The following is a 10,597-nucleotide window of genomic DNA, read 5'->3' as shown; positions in this document are numbered from 1 at the left end:
TTCAAGACAAGGCCCCGGCAAGAGGAGCTTGCCGGGAAGGCCAACCAAGGCATCCCAAGGAACTTGCCGCGATGCGCCATGCGTCCCGGCAAGGCGACAAGGCCCCGGCAAGAGGAGCTTGCCGGGAAGACCAACCAAGGCATATCGGGGCCCGGTGAGCAACAAGCTTCCGGACCCGACAAGACAACGGCCGCGACAAGGCGCTTGCTGCAGCAGGCGGCCACTCTGTGCCCATGCTCCAGCGCATCCACCAACGTGTCGCTCTAGGGGCCTTTCCAGGCGCGCGTGGCAGGAGGCTGTGCAGCCAGCGGTGCGCGGTGGCATGCGAAGCTGACAAGATCGCCATCGTGGCGCGCGGTGGCGCCCCTGACGGTCCTTTTCTGCACTGTTTGGGCTACATAGACGGGCATTTAATGCCCTTGTCCCCTGCCGTCAGGGTTAGGTAGGATACACTGTACAAGTAACTGTACCAACCACCTCTCCTTTTACATTTTTACCCTTGTCTGCGTTGCCACCGGTCGGTGACCCCTTTAGCATATAAAAGGAGGCCCATGCGCAACGTAGAGGGGGTTCGGATCATTCGGAAGCCAGAGCAACACTTAGCTCACTCTCGAGCAAGAACATAATAGAATCAGACAAGCAGCAGTAGGAGTATTATCTCTCCGGAGAGCTCCGAAGCTGGGTAAACTGCTCGTGTGCTCCGCCTCGATCTGCTCTTCGTGCGATCTCCGCCCCCTGCCGAACCGAAAGGGGCTCGGTCCGCCAGCCCCATAGGTGTTCGTGGATCAGCTTCCCCGACACTTGGGGATGCCCCGTTAGGCATCCCACCTTTCTTCTTCAACAACTATCGGTTAGTATTGGTTGAACCTAAGTTTTTGCTTCTTCACATGAGTTGTGCTATCCTTGCAATGTCATTTTATTTTGTTTTACTTGCTGTTTGAATAAAATCATTGGATCTGAATTATTGAATAAAAAAAGGAACCCTCCCATGGCTAGTTAATTATTTGAATACGCACTATCTTTCACTCATATCTTTTGGAGTAGTTGGTCATTTACTCATGTGCTTCATGTATATCCTATGAGTAAATGGGGGAATGAATTGAATGTCATGAATCTGAACTTTTATATTTTTCATATGCTTATAACATGGTTAGTGATGACTTCACACATAGAAAGTATGAGGCATAAAAGTTGTTGAGAGTTGGCAAACGTAGTTTTGGTCATCGTTGCAATTAATAGGAAGTAATAAGGAAAGAGAGGTTCACATACAAATATATTATCTTGGACATCTTTTATGATTGGGAGCACTCATTAAGTATGACATGCTAAAAGAGTTGGCGTTGGACAAGGAAGACAACGTAATGGTTTATGTTTTCCGACATCTCAGTTAAAGTATATTGCCATTGACCTTCCAAACATGTTGAGCTTGCCTTTCCCTCTCATGCTACCAAATTCCTTGCACCAAGTAGAGATACTACTTGTGCTTCCAAATACCCTTAAACCCAGTTTTGCCATGAGAGTCCACCATACCTACCTATGGATTGAGTAAGATCCTTCAAGTAAGTTATCATCGGTGCAAGCAATAAAAATTGCTCTCTAAATATGTATGACTTATTAGTGCAGAGAAAATAAGCTTTGTACGAACTTGTTGTGGAAGTAATAAAAGCGACGGACTGCATAATAAAGGTCCACATACAAGGGGCAATATAAAGTGACGTTCTTTTGCATTAAGATTTTGTGCATCAACCCTAAACACGCATGACAACTTCTACTTCCCTCTGCGAAGGGCCTATCTTTTACTTTATGTTTTTACTTTATGCTTGAGTCAAGGTGATCCTCACCTTTTCTTTTTTTTTCTTTTTTATCCTTTGGCAAGCTCTTCGTGTTTGGAAAATCATGATATATATATCCAATTGGATGTAAGTTAGCATGGGCTGTTATTGTTGACATCACCTAAAGGTGAATACGTTGGGAGGCAACACAATAAGCCCCTATCTTTCTCAGTGTCCGGCTGAAACTCCATAACCACAAGTATTGCGTGAGTGTTAGCAATTGTAGAAGACTATATGATAGTTGAGTATGTGGACTTGCTGAAAGGCTCTATTCTTGACTCTTCCTGATGTTATGATAAATTGCAATTGCTTCAATGACTGAGATTATAGTCTGTTAGTTTTCAATGAAGTTTTCGAACCATACTTGACATTGACTTGATCATGAAAAGTTTTATGAGATAAGCTACTATTATGAAACATATTGATGCTAGAAAAGGTGATTGAAATTATCATTGACCAAACTTGTGTACCTTCTGGCACTCACACTTCATAAACTATTTCTTTTATCATTTACCTACTCGAGGACGAGCAGGAATTAAGCTTGGGGATGCTGATACGTCTCTAACGTATCTATAATTTATGAAGTATTCATGCTATTATATTATCCATCTAGGATGTTTTATATGCATTTATATGTCATTTTATATGATTTTTGGGACTAACTTATTAACCTAGAGCCCAGTGCAAGTTTCTGTTTTCTCCTTGTTTTAGTGTTTTAAAGAAAAGGGATACCAAACGGAGTCCAATTGACGTGCCAATTTTTGAGGATTTTTTCTGGACCAAAAGAAGACCACGGAGCATCGGAGTTGGGCCAGAGGAGTCCCGGGCTGCCCACGAGAGAGGGGGGCGGCCCCCTATCTCGTGGACAGCCCGGAGGCCCCCTTGACATGAAACCAACGCCAAAAATTCCTATAAATATAGAAACCTTCGGGAATTAACCTAGATCAGAAGTTCCACTGCCGCAAGCCTCTGTAGCCACGAGAAATCAATATAGGCCCTCTCTGGCACCCTGCCGGAGGGGGCCATCATCACCGGAGGCCATGGAGGAGGATCTCGAAGGGGCCATCATCGCCATGAAGGCCAAGGACCAGAGGGGGAAAGCCATGGAGGAGGAAGCACAAGGGGGAGAACCTCACCTCCTCTCTCTTGGTGGCACCGGAGTGCCATCGGGAGGGGAATCATCGCCGCGGTGATCGTCTTCATCAACATCACCATCCTCATCACCATCCTCATCTCTTTCACGCGGTCCACTCTCCCACACCCCGCTGTAATCCCTACTTGAACATGGTGCTTTATGCCACATATTATGATCCAATGATGTGTTGCCATCTTATGATGTTTTGAGTAGATATCTTTTGTCCTTGAGTTGCTTGATGATCTATATTGATACGAGTTGTATGTTTTATTTTGGTTCTGTCCTTTGGTGCCCTCCGTGTCGCGCAAGCGTGAGGGATTCCCGCTGTAGGGTGTTGCAATACGTGCATGATTCACTTATAGTGGGTTGCGTGAGTGACTGAAACACAAACCCGAGTAAGGGGGTTGTTGCGTATGGGATAAAAGAGGACTTGATGCTTTAATGCTGTGGTTGGGTTTTACCTTAATGAATCTTTAGTATTTGCGGATGCTTGCTAGAGTTCCAATCATAAGTGCATATGATCCAAGTAGGAAAAGTATGTTAGTTTATGCCTCTCCCTCATATGAAATTGCAATGACGACTATCGATCTTGTTAACAATTGCTTAGGACAATTCCGCACACCGATCCACCATTATTCCACACTCGCTATTTATATTATTTAGTAGTATATTCTAACTTTATGATAACAGCACCTACGTTTATATTTTAGCTCTTCGATATCATGCAAAGTTATCCTCTTTATACCCACAACACAGTTTTATTTCTTGTTTCTAGTTGGAAGCAAACGTTCGGTGCACGTAGAGTCGTATCAGTGGCAGATAGGGCTTGAGAGAATATTGATCTTACCTTTAGCTCCTTGTGGGTTTGACACTCCATACTTATCACTTCCACCTTTGGGAATTGCTATGATGATTCCCAACACTTGGGGATTATCAGCATCTCCATAGCCCGTTGATACGCCTAGTTGATGTGAGACTATCTTCTCCCTTTTTGTCTTCACAACCACCACCATACACCACCTATAGTGCTATGTCCATGGCTTGTGCTCATGTATTGCGTAACAGTTGAAAAAGCTGAAGCGCGTTAAAAAGTATGAACCAATTGCTTGACTGAAATCGGGGTTGTGCATGATCGGAGTATTTTGTGTAATGAAAATGAAAGCATGGCCTAACTATATGATTTTGTAGGGATAAGCTTTCTTTGGCTATGCTATTTTGATAAGACATGATTATTTGTTAGTATGCTTCGAGTATTATTATTTTTATGTTTTATAAGCTTTTATCTTGAATCATTTGGATCTGAACAATCATGCCACAATAAAGAAAATTACATTGAGAATTATGCTAGGTAGCATTCCACATCAAAAAATCTGTTTTTATAATTTACCTACTCGAGGACGAGCAGGAACTAAGCTTGGGGATGCTTGATACGTCTCCAACATATCTATATTTTTTTATTGTTCCATGCTATTATATTACCCGTTTTGGATATTTATGGGCTTTACTTTACACTTTTATATCATTTTTGGGACTAACCTACTAACCGGAGGCCCAACCTGTATTGCTGTTTTTTTGTGCCTATTTTAGTATTTTGAAGAAAAGGAATATCAAACGGAGTCCAAACGGAATGAAACCTTTTGGAGCGTGATTTTTGGAACGAATGTGATCCAGAGGACTTGGAGTGGAAGTCAAGAAATAAACGAGGCAGCCACAAGGGTGGAGGGCGCGCCCCCCTACCGGGCGTGCCCCCTATCTCGTGGGCCCCTCCGGCATCCACCGACCTACTTCTTCCTCCTATATATACCCATGTACCCCGAAAACATCAGAAGCGACCACGAAAAACTATTTCCACCGCCGTAACCTTCTGTATCCGCGAGATCCCATCTTGGAGCCTTCATCGGTGCTTCGCCGGAGGGGGAATCAATCACGGAGGGCCTCTACATCATCTCCAAGGCCTCTCCGATGAGTTGTGAGTAGTTCACCACAGACCTTTAGGTCCATAGTTATTAGCTAGATGGCTTCTTCTCTCTCTTTGAATCTCAATACCATGTTCTCCTTGATCTTCTTGGAGATCTATTCGATGTAACTCTTTTTGTGGTGTGTTTGTCGAGATCCGATGAATTGTGGGTTTATGACCAAGTTTATCTATGAGAAATATTTGAATCTCCTCTGAATTCTTTTATGTGTGATTAAGTTATCTTTGCAAGTCTCTTCGAATTATCAGTTTGGTTTGGTCTACTAGATTGATCTTTCTTGCAATGGGAGAAGTGCTTAGCTTTGGGTTCAATCTTGCGGTGTCATTTCCCAGTGATAACAGGGGCAGCAAGGCACGTATTGTATTGTTGCCATCGAGGATAAAAAGATGGGGTTTATATCATATTGCATGAGTTTATCCCTCTACATCATGTCATCTTTCTTAATGCGTTACTCTGTTCTTTATGAACTTAATACTCTAGATGCATGCTGGATAGCGGTCGATGTGTGGAGTAATAGTAGTAGATGCAGGCAGGAGTCGGTCTACTTGCCACGGACGTGATGCCTATATACATGATCATGCCTAGATAATCTCATAATTATTCGCTTTTCTATCAATTGCTTGACAGTAATTTGTTCACCCACCATAATACTTATACTATCTTGAGAGAAGCCACTAGTGAAACCTATGGCCCTCGGGTCTATCTTTTATCATATAAGCTTTCAATCCACTTTTATTTGCATCTTTACTTTTCCAATCTATATTATAAAATTCCAAAAATATATTTATCTTATCATATTATCTCTATCAGATCTCACTTTTGCAAGTGGCCTTGAAGGGATTGACAACCCCTTTATTGTGTTGGTTGCGAGTTCTTGTTTGTTTGTGTAGGTGCGTGGGATTTCTGAGGAGCCTCCTACTGGATTGATACCTTGGTTCTCAAAAACTGAGGGAAATACTTACGCTACTATTGCTGCATCACCCTTTCCTCTTCCAGGAAAACCAACGCAAGCTCAAGACGCAGCAGTTATCTACATCACCTCGTTGACATTGTGACCTTTTGTTGCACTGCACAAAACACTTTTGTTTTAAGAGTGTTTTGTGCAGTTCAACCAAAATGTCACACCGACAACGTTGCTTGATTGCTTGATCTTAGTGGAACTGCACAAGAGGAGATCTTACTTCCTATCCGTGTTAGCAAATTTGGTTCAGATCTTCTTCTTGTGAGTTGTTTGAATTCCACGTCATGAGAGGTCAGTACTAGCCTTCTTTCACATGATTGTGCAGTGTGCTTTCATATGTTGTGCTACTTGTACGGTAATGTTGCTTGATTTTAGTGAACTGCACAAATGGAGACAAGACTTCCAATCTGTATGTGCACGGTAATATCCCATCGAGGTAAGATAAGGATATTTCACAACTGTTGGCCTGTATTTTGCCACTTTCGTCAGAAAATTAATGTCGTTGTTTAGTGCTATACTTGTGCTCCCTAATTGACATGTCAAATCTTACATTGAAGGCGAAGCTTGTCTATCACTGAACCAAGTGATGAAGGGAAAGAACAGCAGAAGAAAAACAAAAATCGACTCCCGGTGCTGTAATGAAGCACTGGAACTGTGATGACGCAAGTAATGATATAGTTTTGCATCTTAATTTATTGATATGGCTGGAACGAGCAATTGTTTTGCCACTAATTTGATGCCACTCTTAATGTAATATGTAATTATCTCTACTTGTGCAAATAAGTATCTTCTTTGAAGATACCATATATTTTAGTGGAACTGCACAAGAAGATGTTGGAAACATTAAACTAATCGAGGAGTATATAGTAAGCATGGCAACCACAGTAGATAGCAACAGATGGTTCCGGAGAAGTGCTTCATCTATATGCTCTACACAATAAGCCTCCTGACAAAGGTTGGTACTCGCCCACAAATTTCATCCATATGATTGAGCTTTGTCATCTCTATTGGTGTTGTGCTACTGTTTAGATACTGTCATGAGAAAGTGGTATTGTCCTTGAGAAGTGCTTCATTTGTGTTGTTTTAAATATTTCCTTTCCTTTTTTTCGAGCAAACAGTGATGCTAGCATTTAGTTGTCCTCTTGTCTTTGCACAACAGGATCATCCTCCTCTGAAGAAGAATATGGAGTACGTGAAGTGACTAGTTCCGATTATGCCAGGATGAAGAAGCACTGTCTATCTTCTCATCAGAAGGAGCAGTTGGAGGATGGTTACATTACTCCCTACAAGATCAAACTAACTTCAGCTTAGAAGGACTGACAGATCTCCATTTTGTTATTGTGATCCGCAAGTACAATGTTGTTCTAGGATTCTTTCAGGTGAGTTCCATTTTTTTTAAAGTGTGCTCTACATGGACCATGTAGGTGCCTGTTTAAACTGTCAATTCATAGTACAGTTTGCTTTATACTAATCACTTTTTTGTATTTGTGCAAACAGGGGTGCCCAGCTTGATTTCAACCGGAACTGCACAAAATGTTCATGAATATATCGAATCATTCATTTCCACCACAAGAAAGGAGGTGCCGATAAGTTCAAGGCGTTGCAACATATAAGGGCGAAATCATACAAGCTACGCGCGAATTTGGTTGATTTTGGTGGAACTGCACAAAAACAACAGCTGGTTTATTTAGCATGAGGTGCCATGTCAATGTCCGAACTGATGGCAAACCCTGCCCATTCCACAATCGTAGGCATTTGATATTTTGGAATGGGACAACCTTGTCAAATTTTGCTCATTGATGTTAGCAAGAAGACATGCGTTTGATATTTTCGAATGGGACTCCCTTTGTTGTTAGCAGCATTGATTGATTTTTCTTTATTCTTTAGTTGTGAAGTAAATATTGGCTCTGACATGTGAATCGCTGAGATGCATAATCATCGATTGTTTTGAATGTTCTCTATGAATTGTCAGGCCTGTGTGTTTTATTGCAATGTACATGAATGCTTAAAAGTTGCTCAAACTCTTTGTACTCCCTTTGTTCCTTTTTACTTCGCACATTGTGAAAGTTCATACTTTTTTCTATAAGATTGGTCAAAGTAGAGATACTTTGACTACAGACAAAACTTGTATGCAGACTAAAAAGGACTGGAGGGAGTACATGTGAAACTGCTGCAAACGAGGTGATCACCCTGGGAATAATGCTAGTACGTATTATTTTGCATATTCATCCAATGCCAGTGATACAAGAATTCGAACTAATCGAACTAAATTCATTCATACATGGTTGGATTTCATATAAACATGTCGGATTTCATTACATTTCATACATTCTTCAACTAAAAAGGGGTGCACTAGAGGATTGCCTGAGTCCGACTGAGCCGAACAGAAGCTTCTTCTCCAGCGGACTGAGCTCCAGTGACTTAACTGCAGGTGCAGTTGCATAACTGACATGTGGGCCAAATGCCTGTTGGGCCCACGTGTTAGTCAGCCAACTGCACCAACAGTTAAGTAGAAGCAGCGTCCTTCTCCAACATAGCTCTCCGACTCCACGTCGCCGCCAAGAAGCTAGTCGGCCATCAATGGTAAACCCGCCTAGCTTGGCTTCAACCGGAGGGTAGGAGCGGTGGCCTTACTTGGACCCAAGCGGCTGCGACCTACCATGTTCTACTCTTCCTCGTTTTCTGTGTGGCGTGATACGTCTCCGTCGTATCTATAATTTTTGATTGTTCCATGCCAATATTCTACAACTCTTACATACTTTTGGCAACTTTTTATACTATTTTTGGGACTAACATATTGATCCAGTGCCTAGTGCCAGTTCCTGTTTGTTGCATGTTTTTTGTTTCGCAAAAAAACCCATATCAAACGGAGTCCAAACGGGATAAAAACGGATGAAGAATTTTTTTGGAATATTTATGAATTTGGGGAAGAAGAATCAATGCAAGACGATGCTCGAGGGGCCCATGAGGCAGGGGGTGGGCACGTCCCTGACCCTCGTGGACACCCCGTAAGGCGGTTGTTGCCCTTCTTTCGCCGCAAGAAAGCTAATATCCGAAGAAAAATCGTGTTCAAAGTTTCAATCCAATCAGAGTTACGGATCTCCGGAAATATAAGAAACGGTGAAAGGGCAGAACCAGAAACATAGAAACAGAGAGAGACAGAGAGACAGATCCAATCTCGGAGGGGCTATCACCCCTCCCGCGCCATGGAGACCATGGACCAGAGGGGAAACCCTTCTCCCATCTATGGAGAAGGTCAAGGCAGAAGAAGAAGAAGGGGGGCTCTCTCCCCCTCTCTCCCCGTGGCGCTGGAACGCTGCCGGGGCCATCATCATCACCGCGATCTACACCAACACCTCTGTCATCTTCACCAACATCTCCATCACCTTCCCCCATCTATCTAGAGCGGTCCACTCTCCCGCAACCCGATGTACCCTCTACTTGAACATGGTGCTTTATGCTTCATATTATTATCCAATGATGTGTTGCCATCCTATGATGTCTGAGTACATTTTCGTTGTCCTATCGGTAATTGGTGAATTGCTATGATTGGTTTAATTTGCTTGTGGTTATGTTGTTGTCCTTTGGTGCCCATCATATGAGCGCGCGCGTAGATCACACCATAGGGTTAGCTGTATGTTGATGGGACTATGTATTGGAGGGCAAGAGTGATAGAAGCTTCAACCTAGCATAGAAATTGATGCATGCAGGATTGAAGGGGGGCCATTATATCTTAATGTTATGGTTGGGTTTTACCTTAATGAACGTTAATAGTTGCGGATGCTTGCTAATAGCTCCAATCATAAGTGCATAGAATTCCAAGTCAAGGATGACATGCTAGCAGTGGCCTCTCCCACATAAAACTTGCTATCGGTCTAGTAAAGTAGTCAATTGCTTAGGGACAATTTCACAACTCCTACCACCAATTTTCCACACTCGCTATACTAACTTTATTGCTTCTTTATCTAAACAGCCCCTAGTTTTTATTTACGTGCTCTTTATATTCTTGCAAACCTATCCAAAAATACCTACAAAGTACTTCTAGTTCATACTTGTTTTAGGTAAAGCAAACACTAAGCGTGTGTAGAGTTGTATTGGTGGTCGATAGAACTTGAGGGAATATTTGTTCTACCTTTAGCTCCTCGTTGGGTTCGACACTCTTACTTATCGAAAGAGGCTACAATTGATCCCATATACTTGTGGGTTATCAAGACCTTTTTCTAGCGCTATTGCCGGGGAGTCATAGCGTGGGGTGAATATTCTCGTGTGTGTGCTTGTTTGCTTTATCACTAAGTAATTTTTATTTTCTGTTCTAAGTTGTTCTCTATCTTTAGTTATGGATATGGAACACAAAATACCAAAAAAAATTAGGTGTACTTTCTACTCATGGAGACGGGGAACCTCCTAAAACCCTCGATACTGGTTATGTGAAAGATATTATGTACTACTTTGATAATCCTGAGAAAACCCCATTCAATTATGTTATGGGAGACACGTTGGATCAACATGAATACTTTAGGGATTATCGCTTGACACAAAAAGGGAAACTATTATGGGATCAAGTTCATATGTTGCATTGGTATGCTCGTCAACTATGCTTGAGATATGATTATACTTGTTACTCTAGGATGAAGGCTCCACTTCCTTTTCATGCAAATTTAATGATAATAAAACATTGGCTTCTTACACTAAT

Source organism: Triticum dicoccoides, chromosome 2B (assembly GCF_002162155.2).
Source record: "Triticum dicoccoides isolate Atlit2015 ecotype Zavitan chromosome 2B, WEW_v2.0, whole genome shotgun sequence".
NCBI classification, from domain to species: Eukaryota; Viridiplantae; Streptophyta; class Magnoliopsida; order Poales; family Poaceae; genus Triticum; species Triticum dicoccoides.
The sequence above is the reverse complement of the archived record's forward strand: the minus strand, read 5'-3'. Positions refer to the sequence as shown.